Source organism: Manduca sexta, chromosome 5, assembly GCF_014839805.1.
Source record: "Manduca sexta isolate Smith_Timp_Sample1 chromosome 5, JHU_Msex_v1.0, whole genome shotgun sequence".
NCBI lineage: Eukaryota > Metazoa > Arthropoda > Insecta > Lepidoptera > Sphingidae > Manduca > Manduca sexta.
In genome coordinates, this window is record NC_051119.1 from 2170479 (window position 1) to 2182479 (window position 12001).

Here is a 12001-nt window from a genome sequence, read left to right on the forward strand (position 1 = left end):
GTACATACACATATAAATCAACAAAATTTGGTACTTACCACAGCCTAAAAACGAAACAAGTAATTATTTGACACGTCGTGTATAAACATTACAAAAACTTGCATGATTTGCAAATGCAAGATCGAATGATTTTAATCCGTTCTTCAACAATAAATAATTTTGGTGTAAACATCGAGTTCAGCGCATAGACATGTTTCGACAATTTAAATAAAGCTTAAAGATTTTTTACCTTAAGATACCATATAGGTCGAAAATCAATTAAAACAGTAAACAGATTCATGCATAGAGTTAGTCCGGATCTTCAAGAAAACGGCGATATAAATGTATTGTGTTTATCGGTACCGTTATCTCATAATACTTATCGGAATCACTCACGTCAACTAGCGGGATGTACGTAACAAGCAAGACTCACAGGAAATGTTTCCAGAACACAAAAATTATAAAACAATAGCTTGTTATACGATTTATACGATGTTACCCCGCATCTACCGAGCTAGGCTCTTGCAGACGCAAGACCTACCACTAACCTTACAATGCATTTAACTAGTTTTATAAAAATAGGCATGTCCCTAGGCTAGCTTTGACAGTCGGTATCATTATAATTTTCAGCTATTATTTTAAAATCTTAATATTATAATAACATCTTATCTAGAAATTTCCAAAATCTAAGTCATAACACCAGTGCATTTAGATAATAGAACGAATAACGATAAAGCCCTCTATATAATGGATGGTCAGGATCCAGTATTTGGAACACGAGACAATGAAGTGGTTCATACTAGTGAGCTTAGTTGTGGCTGTAGTGGCTGAGGAAGCTGGCGAGCTGCCCTCAGCTGAGCCTTGTGATGTGGAGGCGTGCAAGCTGCCGGAATGTAGGTGCTCCACCACTGACATCCCTGGAGGATTGTCCCCAAGGAACACTCCTCAGGTGAGAACATCACAGCATAAACTTTAGAGCAAGCTGTCACTGAACATTTTTTGTGGTACATCGCTGGTCAATCCGTGGACAAGATTTTATCAAACATATCTTTAAGTTTCCCTTGTACATTAGAATCTATTTTAAATAATTGGTAATGTAAAAAAATTACTTTCTGTCGATAGTGATGTTTGTAGAGGAAACCACAAACATCACATTCGACAGTACAGTACTGTACCGGAGTTCTTAAATTTTGAAATTAATTCCTTAAGTATTTGGAACTTCCAATGAACTGATGTAAATTTGTTTATAGAAATAGTATCATGAAGTATTACAACGATCACGGATTATTCAAATTCTTGAGTCAAATTCCAGTGCAATATAATTATGATAACATTTCCTATCAAGATATTTCGGACATTAATATATTTTATACATACATATTTAAGGCAATTACCGTATATTAGTAACAATGCCACATGACATTTTTGGTTCACAATGCCGATTTTAGAAATAATTCAACTATTCATAAAAAAGCTAGACTTCTATCGTCAGATAAATTTCTTGGGACCGTAGTCCCATAAAATTAACGATCGTTAAGTCCTAACATTGAGATGATTTCGATTTTTACTGAACCTATATTTTCCACCAGTTTGTCTCCCTAACCTTCGACGATAGCGTCAACATTCTCAACATGGAGACCTATCGAAGACTGATCTTCAACCGTCGCAACTCCAACGGCTGTCCTGCCGGCACCACGTTCTACGTGAGCCACGAGTATACCAACTACCAGCTCATCAACGAGCTGTACAACCGCGGGTACGAGATCGCGCTCCACTCCATCTCACACCGTGTGCCGCAGACCTGGTGGGCCACCGCCAGCCTCGAGGAGCTCAGGCAGGATATTGGCGATCAGAAGGAACAGATGGCTCACTTCGCTAACATCCCTGCAAATCAAATTAAAGGTAAGTTGTATATTAGATTATTTTATTTTAACTTTACTTAACGATCATTTTATCTACGAAAACCTACGTTTAAAAAGCTTCCACGGTCTTCAAGTTTAATCGGATTTTACTTTACCTCTCTTATGAGATAAAACTCAAAAACTAATGGGGTAGTAAAAACCTACGACTATAACTGGGTTTATTCATGTCATGTATAAACATTATCTCTTTATAGGTGTCCGTCTTCCCTTCCTGCAAATGAGTGGAAATACGAGTTTCCAAGTAATGAAAGAGTACGAGCTTCTCTACGACCACTCCTGGCCCACCGCGTCCCTTAGGGACCCTGGTCTCTGGCCCTACACTCTGCACCATGAATCTACCCAGGATTGCTTCGCACCTCCTTGCCCTACCGCTTCCATCCCCGGACCCTGGGTGTTCCCCATGATAACCTGGATTGATCCCAATGGATTCCCATGTTCTATGGTGGACGCTTGCACTAGCTTGTAAGTATATTTGTCAGGTGTTTTACTAGCCTATAAATATTTTGATTTCTCATTGCATCATAATGAGCTATACCTTATATATAACTAAGTGGTCATGACAATTCCGTCTTGTTAATTTAGATCTTTACGAGAACTTATTATGTTTACTACTATGAATTGCAAGCGCGTCTAGGAACATTCTAATTCATCCCTAGAAAATTTGTTACGTTTTACGGAACAAACCAGGATGTACCACCAGTATTTTTTCTGATTATGATATACTAATATAATATGAATCCTGCCAGCCCCGATCGTGAGGACGAGAACGCGTGGTTCGCGTTCATAATGCAGAACTTCGAGCGGCACTACTTCGGGAACCGCGCGCCCTTCGGCTTCTACGTGCACGAGGGCTACATCAGGCCTATCCGGCTGTCGAAAGGGCACTAGCGCGATTCCTGAACGTCATTAACCATCTCAACGATGTATTTATGGTAAATCCCTTTATTTCTAACATATTGATATAGAACGGACTGTCGAGCAAAGATCCACAGGTTCAAAATTCAAGCCACCTCTGACTTTCTGAAGTTATGACTGTCTATTGTTTATGAATTATCATTCGCTTTAACAGTGAAGGAAAGCATTGTGAGGAAACCAAAATACTTAGAATTTTTATAGGAGCCTAAGTATGTGAAGTCTTCCAACTCGTACTAATCCAGCGTAGTAGACTAAGGCCCAAACTGTCAGAAGTAGAAGAGGCCCATGATGAACAGTGGGCAGTATATAATACAGGACTGATATTATATTAGTCGACTATCTTTCTACTCACTACATCTTTCCACCAGGCGAATGCTGTCGATATCGTTGAATGGGTGAAGAACCCAGTGCCAGTGAACGAATACAGAGCGAGACCATGTAAGAGCGTCACGCCTTCCTTCTGCCCGGCGAGTAGTTGCGGTCCTTTAATCGGACAGCACAACCAGGTATCTCGACAATTAATTATAGGTGGATTCTTATGTAAAATTTTGTAGGTATTACTTTATACATATCAATAAATACAAAGCAGAAACTATCCTGTAATAATCTAATGCATTCTCTTTGAATATTGCAATGAACAAGACTGGATGTACTATTGTATCGAACTATGCCTTTTTACGAAATCTCAAGCGTAGAATCGTCGGCTTGCTAGTTCTTAAACCCGTATCATAATGTTCAATGACGTCTCAAAAAATAAAAAAGGTATTTCTAGATAAATTTTATCGTCGCATCTGATTTCAAACGCGTGCTTCGTTTTTAAACTATATATTTTTAATGTAGTTATTATTTTCCAGATGAGCTACTGGATACCGATCTGCAATGTCTGTCCTGCCAACTACCCTTGGGTGGGAAATCCACTCGGACGTTAATATAGTCACTAGACATTAATATAACATCTTTAATAATAAGTTTTATATCGAAGTTGAAGATATAGTCATCGTTAATGAGACTGCAACAAGACTCATTACAGACAAAAGTTAATAATTGAGATTTATTACTATTTCTGTATTGTTTTTAATAAATAAATCTGTAATACTTTGTTATTGTTTATTTCTTTTCGTAGACTAGGATTTTCATGAACTTACCTACGTCGTCTTTTTATTTTCTCTTGTTTTTACTGCATCTCCTCAATTCTTCTCTTCTACTCTTCCTTTCTTCTCAGCTTTCTTTCTTATCCTATTCTCTTCTTCTCTTCATCACACACGCTACACTAGAGCATTGAGACGATTGAAATAAACAATTTTTTATCAGTTCTTATTGATTAATAATTGTTCGATTGTCAAAATAGGTTCCTTAAAGTACAACAGTTAAGAGGTCTATAGGCATGGAAACAGTGTAAACTAAAAAAAACATGCGGTCTAGCAGTATAGTTCTAGTACAGTAGTTTTAGTATTCGGACTGACATCTCCTCATCGTTGATATCTCATCCTTTCCAGTGACCGTCCTGAGCTGAGGTTCATAACCCGTAAGTGGGTAGTCCTCAGCATGGTCGCTCAATTTTTAAGGGTTGCCGGCGCCTAAAGTGCTCACCCATGAGTCCGGTTTGTATAAACCGGCCCTTTGCAGGCTAACAAACATAAAACATGTGAAAAAAAGGACTGACATAGAAATAATAGAAGTTTTGGGATCTCATTCAATATCTCTTATTGTAGGAAGGAAAAAGGACTCGTCAGAACGCGTTATGATACTTCAGTTGTCATTAACCGTTTATACTAATATCCATACCTTTCTAGATATCGAATCATATACGTCATCCTTATCAATACTGAGAATCAAGCTAATAAAGTAGCCGAAATGATGAAAATCATGCCAATTAATAATGATTTGAATGTTGATAACGCATCGGCTTTGATTAAAATATAATTTGACAATGATAATAAAGTAGGTCGTGATAGTGGCAATGATTTTGATCTAAAACCCAATTTGTGTGACGTACGACCTTAAGCAGAATTATAGCATACAAGCAGTGCCCACAACTATGTCTGCATGGATTTAGATCTACCTGAGCCTGAAATGATTCAAATAAAATTGCAAATAACTTAAAACGTAAACTTTTTCCGATATCCGATTTTAATAAAACAAACGTGTATTATACTCCCAATTATACTCTGTCCATCTATGAAAACTATATAAATATCAGTCAATTAGTAAAACAGACAGAGGATAACACAATTATTCGCTGATTATGTCCTATTACTCTTTTTTCGTCGCCATTTTTTTAATTACTTTCAATGCACAGACACAACGGGTTCAGCGGTGTTTTTTACATGTTTAATAATGATAGTATCTATAACAGCCAATATCTTACTATGACGAATGAAATACCACGTAAGTCTTTGATATTCAAAATTTGGGTGGAGTTGCTACTTATGGGGATTGTGTCGCTTACAGTAAGTTAAGAGACTTCCTCGTCTTGCCATATAGTTCAAAACAGTCGATGAAAAATAAAATCCTTGTAAACCAAGCAAAATTTTACACTTTTTTTAATGTCATTATGCACAGAAGTTTTTAGAAAAAACCACTTTACGAATAGAGATTTTTTCGGCCCAAAAATGATATAGAACTATTTTATGTAGGATATATTTTATATCCGCCCAGATAGCAACCGCTGTACACAAGATGTTAAAACCCGTCGTAGTGGCCCACGTAAGTGTATCGCGTTCTAGGATCAGCCTGTGTATATCCGGTTCCAACAGGCCGGCTTCATTGTGTCGACTGCCGAGGGTAATCGTCTTTGGTCATTCGACATTCTATTGGACCCACTCCACTTACCATCAGGTGCAGTGGCGTCACTCTGCCGTGTATATATAGGGTGCGTTCAGCGAATATCGGAAAGGTTTTTGTTGTGTTGCAAGGAGTCTCAAATTTTTTTTGGCATTTTATACATAAAACTGATTATTATAAAAGGTACTTTATGTGATAATTTCATCATATTTCTCTCGCGATAAAAATGTTTTATCCCTGCCGCCACTATAGGGGTAAGTGGAACGACTATGAAGATTTTACAGGTCTTACGCCCCAATGTCTGCAGTCGGAGGTAAAGCATCGTCCGAGCGAGCAGTGAGCCGAGTCCCTAACACTACTAACACTGAAGCCGGCACACCGACCAAACCCGCAGTGGCTTGATCAACGCTCAAGAGACGCCGCGGGGTATCCTGCCACAGAGATACGGCTCGGCTCATTTGGTAAGCGGTTAACGGAGCCCCGGAATTCCAAAAGACACTTTTGACGTTTAGGACAGCGGGAGGACACATACTCGCGTTGTTGTCCGCCTCATTGGAGTAGATGAGTTAACACCGTCCCTGTTAGCCCTGTGACCCCTTAAAGCCCCATTTAGTCGCCTTTTACGACAGGCAGGAGATACCGTGGTGGAATTCTTTAGGTGCCCCCGATCCACAGAGCACTTAGTAACGTATCTGGATAAAGTTTCTATATTATAAATGTAAACGTAACCGTGTCTGTTTGTTACGGTTTCACAGACCCACTGAACTGATTTCAATTAAATTTGGTATAGAGACAGTTTAAGACCCTGGGAAGGACATTAGCTCCTTTATGAACCAGAAGAACTCTGTCACACGGGTGGAGATGTGCACAAATGTAGTATTTTAACAACTTGGCATGAATGTTAGATCATTTGAAACAAACGTTACATTATCGAAGGTTGGGGTCTACATATCAAAAAACGGACCTCGCCACCCTTCCACACCCAATCGAGAAACACAAATGCGTATAATTATTAATTATGTAAGTATTAATAATCATATATTGAGGATATTGATTAAATCATTAGAAAAATAAAACAAACCTTACACTTGGAAAACTTTTAATTGTTATATTAACGGCCTAATGGGTTACCCACCCAGGGTAGTTGGCAGGGCAGACATTGCAAACCGGAATCCAGTGGGTTATCTGTAAAAAAAAAGATAATAATAATGCATAAAATAAAACTACCATCACTGTAAGGAAGTTCCAGAATGTTCTGTAATAACAAAAAGAACACAATTCCGGCCTTAATTCGACAGGGGTAGGCGGAGTCACTAGAGACCCCAGTTTTTTCCAAATGTGTTCTATTATATGATGTGATAATGGGCTAGCATATTCCCATGCCGGGTATAAATTCAAGACTATGGACTGATACTAAGCAGAAAAATATCACTTTCACACTGGATATTCGAACACAATACCTTAGAGCGGTGTCGTACTGCGCACGTCATAAAACTACGCCACCGTTGCATACCACAAAATAACACATCCAGTAATTACACACATAATCATGTATTTATCCCGAAGGAGTATGCAGAGGTGCAACCAGGGCACCCAGTTTTCGCCAAGTGTGTTTCGTCCCATGATGTGATAGGGGCGAGCCCATCACCATATCGAGCTCAAATTTCAAACTCCGGGCTGATACTGAGCAGAACAACCCAATTATCATATATCAGTAATTACATGGATTATACAATCATGATCACAATATTGATACTGCACGAATAGCTTAACTCATTCGGGGGTAAATACTGTCCAATACAGCCGCATAATCAAGGCAACTAAGTTTCGCTCTGAACTGTGATATCAGCCGAGACGCTCTCAAATCAAAGTTAAGATCTTAAAATTGTCGTGACGTAATCATCATCATCCGCATATATCTTTGTCCACTGCTAGATATAGGCCTCCCTCTAATATACGCCACCTTACCCCTGTCTTCGGCCTATCGCATCAAGTTCTTACCAGCGATCTTTCGCAGATCGTTACTCCACCTAGCTGGAGCGCGTCCTACACTACGTTTGCCGTAGTCATGGTCTCCACTCAAGAACTCGTTTACCTCATTGTGACGTAATAAACCCATATTAACATCAGCTTAAAATGGTATCCTTAATGTATAACAAATTTTGGTATCTGAGTTTTGTTTATTTAATAACGTTGACTCAGGAACGAACAAGACTTAAGTGCCAGCTTAAGCTTCGATTATCAAATAGTTCAATTTAAATTTCTATTTGAGATTTTACTCAAAGTATTTATTAATATAACCCTTAGAAAGCCTACACGTGACATAACATTTTTCTTCTAGATTCATACAGAATTTTCAAAGATGTGAACAACTATTACTTTCTTCTCTGTTCATCTCCTTGGGCCGTAGCCAAATGGTATTCTACAAATCATCTTCATGTGTCGTTTGCCAGCTTATTGTCTTTGTACTTATTTGGGAGCATAGATTAGAAGCGCCTTTTGTACTAGGTCGGCTTATACATTTAAGTGACGAGTAGCATTTATCAAAAGTTGTCTTCACAACTTTTAACACAGGACATAAACAATTTTTTTTCATATTAACTTGTCCCAAATGCTATTAATAGCATACGTGAAGAATACACCTTTTTTCGGTTTAAGGTACAATGCAATACATGAGCAATAGTTTGCTTAACATCAGATAGCCATTGTCATTTTCCCTACCAACCAAAAGAAATACTATGAACGTACCTGATTATGAGCTGCTACGAGAGGTCCACAGTTCCTCGCCATACAAATGGTGGAAGGCACAGTCTTGCAGGGTCTTGATCTGTACTCGTTCACTGGCACGGGGTTCTTCACCCACTCAATAATATCAACAGCATTCACCTGGAGAGATATTAGTTATTAAATAATGAGAAAAAACTTTTAGAAATCCAACATCTCAAACTTCAAGTGCATTTGACACCTTGGCTCGACTTAGGCTATACCAATCTAATGTAATACTGCTCTTCCTAGCTATTATTATATGTAAACCATCGAATTTGCATTTCTTAAACTTTAGAAATAGATTCATAAGGCACCATGTTTACGGTCTAGCGTTTGCCTTCTATAACTTATGAGTAACTCTTATAATAATAATACAGTCTCATTGCTGAGCACTTGCCTCCTCTACTACTGAGAGGGTTTAGGCATTACTCCACCACGCTGGCTTAGTTGGGATTGACAGACTTCACTTAAATATGGTTTCCCGCCCATGTTTACCTACACCGATAAAGCGAACGATAATTGTTAAATAATTCCATGTGTGTTTAGGTTTTGAACCTGCGGAGTATCGTCTCGGCAGTTTGTTCTATTCCTAAATAGGTTGCGTTAACTTATATTGTTTAAAAAATCTTACCATGAAGACATCGTTAAGATTGTTGATGGTGTCCAGGAATCGTACGAATGCCCTTTGTACGGCAGGGTAGGCCCTGATGTAGCCCTCGTGCACGTAGAAGCCGAAGGGCGCGCGGTTCCCGAAGTAGTGCCGCTCGAAGTTCTGCATTATGAAGGTGAACCACGCGTTCTCGTCCTCACGGTCGGGGCTGGCAAATATATTTACATGTTAATATATTTGTGAAAACGTATGGATGTTTGTACATACATACACACATAGTATCACGCTTCTATCCCATAGGGGTAGGCACAGACAATGGATTGCCACTTTGCATGATACTGGCACACTTCTCTTGCTCCCCTCCACCCTTCATTAATCTTTTCATGCATTCCCGCCGGTTCCGGGGTACTTTTTGACCTGGCCTTTACTAACAATGTCAGGATATCTGATATTCGAAGGTTCAGTGGTTCTTATAATTGTATGTTACACTATTTTATAAGTAAACTCAGAAATCGCTGAACGAATTCGGAAACTATTCGGGACACAGATAGATCATGTTTAGATTGACATATAGTTTTTGTCCTATTAATTAACTGCTGTAGGTAATATTTATGTGGGTAAACTATGTATATCTCATCAAAATTATATAGAAAAATAGAGTTAAGTTGAAATATAATATAGATTATCTATTTCTTTCCGTAGCAAATAGAGAAATTTCATGAAATAGAAACATTATTGACCTTAAATATAAACTTTTACAACGAGCGATACCAGATTCAATAGACTTTGACCACAATGTCTATAATGTGCTGACGTTCTTTTAACGCCATCAGGACATAAGTTCCTAGTTCCTACGTACATTTTCTATGCTCTTACTCTAAGCTTTAATTCCCTTCAATTAATAGTTTATGAATACCCAACACGAAGCATCGAGGAAGGATATATAGAATAGCAATTATCAATAGGATATTAAGAAAAATACTTACAAGTAGGAACAAGCATCAACCATAGCGCACGGGAAACCTCTAGGATCAGCCCAAGTGATCATGGGCAGCACCCAAGGTCCGGGGATGGAAGCGGTGGGACAAGGCGGTATAAAGCATTCCTGGGTAGATTCGTAGTGCAGAGTGTAGGGCCAGAGACCAGGGGCTCTGTAGGCCGCCGTAGGCCAGGAGTGATCGTACATCAAGTCAAACTCTTTCATCATTTGGAAGCTTGTGTTTCCAGTCATCTGTAGGAACGGAAGGCGGACACCTAGAAAGAGATAGTAGACATACATTAAATAATCATATTACCACTAATTGGTGTAGTGGTTGTAAACTTTGGATGCGATTCTCGTTTGTATAATAATTATGCATTTGATAATGTTCGCATAATACTTTATCGCCTTCGAGCATTTTTAGACTATGTAAAATAATAATGCAACACAATACATGGCTCACCTTTAATTTGATCTGCAGGGATGTTAGCGAAATGAGCTATCTGTCCCTTCTGCTCGCCGATCTCCTTCCTAATGTCTTCGAGGCTGGCGATGGACCACCAGCTCTGCGGCACACGGTGTGAGATGGAGTGGAGCGCGATCTCGTACCCGCGGTTGTACAGCTCGTTGATGAGCTGGTAGTTGGTATACTCGTGGCTCACGTAGAACGTGGTGCCGGCAGGACAGCCGTTGGAGTTGCGACGGTTGAAGATCACGTCTCGATAGGTCCACATGTTGAGAACGTTGACGCCATCGTCGAACGTCACGGAGACGAACTGGTGGACAAATATGATTTCTTATTTACGATTCCTGAGATGGTTGGGCATTCGGGTGGGAAATGAAAATTTAATGAACCGCTTCAAACAAAATAGATTTTTTCGTTTTTTTATATTATACTATGCCTACCTGCGGAGTGTCCCTCGGAGCCAATCCTCCAGGTATCTCAGTGGAGGAGCATCTGCACTCTGGCAGCTTGCACGCCTCCTCATCACAAGGCTCAGGTGAGGGCAGCTCGCCAGCTTTCTCTGCCACCACAGCCACCACCAAAGACAGCAGCAAAAACCACTTCATGACGAAGTTTTCATTAATAATTCTGGTCATTCTAATCGACCCTTATATACTTTATCATCAATATTCATGCTTTGTACATCAACGTATTATTTTGGGTATTATTAGATAATTAAGATTATTATGGATTATAATATTTAATTATTGTTTATTATCGCTAATATAATTTTCAGTGTATGTTTGTTGAAGTTAAAGCCGTTGAATGGACTTGGATATTCATCTGAAAAGCAATGTTCAGTTTATGTGCCGAAAACAACACAATAGATACACTGAATGCTAATAAAGTCCACTTTTCAATATGCTATTAATGGAAATTGAATTATTAATTAAATGCAAACTTTTAATATGTTCCTTAACAAAACGATACTTAATTAACGGTACCTGATCATCTAAATTTCTCACAGAATACGCTCTTTAATTTAATTTTCTATTTAGTTTGACACTTCTCTCACCGCCGATGAGGAAGCGACATACTATCGGCTATTTTCTCGACTCGAGAAGCATAAATAAAGATCTCATGTGAATAAAAGGTATAATATATATAAATAGTTGATAGCAGATTATGGACACTGCCAACAAATTCTCCGTCTCCACAAGTTTGTCACAGAGACAAGAGCCATCAAAGAACTCGCAGTCATGCTAGCTTGGACAAAATCCTAACTGATGGACTCCCAAGCGTTATTGTCTACAATGCGAGTAATCACCTCGTACACTCGCTATAACTCAAAGACAAATCCTTCGGAACTACACGCTCGATTCTCGACGGCCGCTAACTCGTTTATAATTCCTAGTTCTACTCGTTGCCGATTCACTGTCGGCGATGGAACTAACTTATGAGCTAAAATTATCAAAAATGTTAAAATATAGACGTACCCGCAGGCATCAACTAGTTGTATTAATTATTCACACTTTAAAAAATATTAATTTATGATCTAGCGAGATGCTTATCTTGGTTTGATTTAATTAAAAAAGTGATTA

General features: G+C 38.8%; 2 non-coding genes across 2 annotated transcripts; one reads left to right on the forward strand and one right to left on the reverse strand.

Moving 5' to 3' along the window:
- Window positions 1-637: 637 nt before the first annotated feature.
- LOC115447393 lies at window positions 638-3915 on the forward strand. Its single transcript, XR_005113057.1, has 6 exons — window positions 638-928; window positions 1569-1881; window positions 2096-2363; window positions 2648-2833; window positions 3185-3322; window positions 3671-3915. It is a non-coding gene; the product is annotated as a chitin deacetylase 8 (transcript).
- Window positions 3916-6688: 2773 nt separating this feature from the next.
- Window positions 6689-11071, reverse strand: LOC115447392. Its single transcript, XR_005113295.1, has 6 exons — window positions 10862-11071; window positions 10419-10731; window positions 9963-10230; window positions 8998-9184; window positions 8349-8486; window positions 6689-6785 (listed from the first exon to the last, which is right to left on the reverse strand). It is a non-coding gene; the product is annotated as a chitin deacetylase 8 (transcript).
- Window positions 11072-12001: the final 930 nt, after the last annotated feature.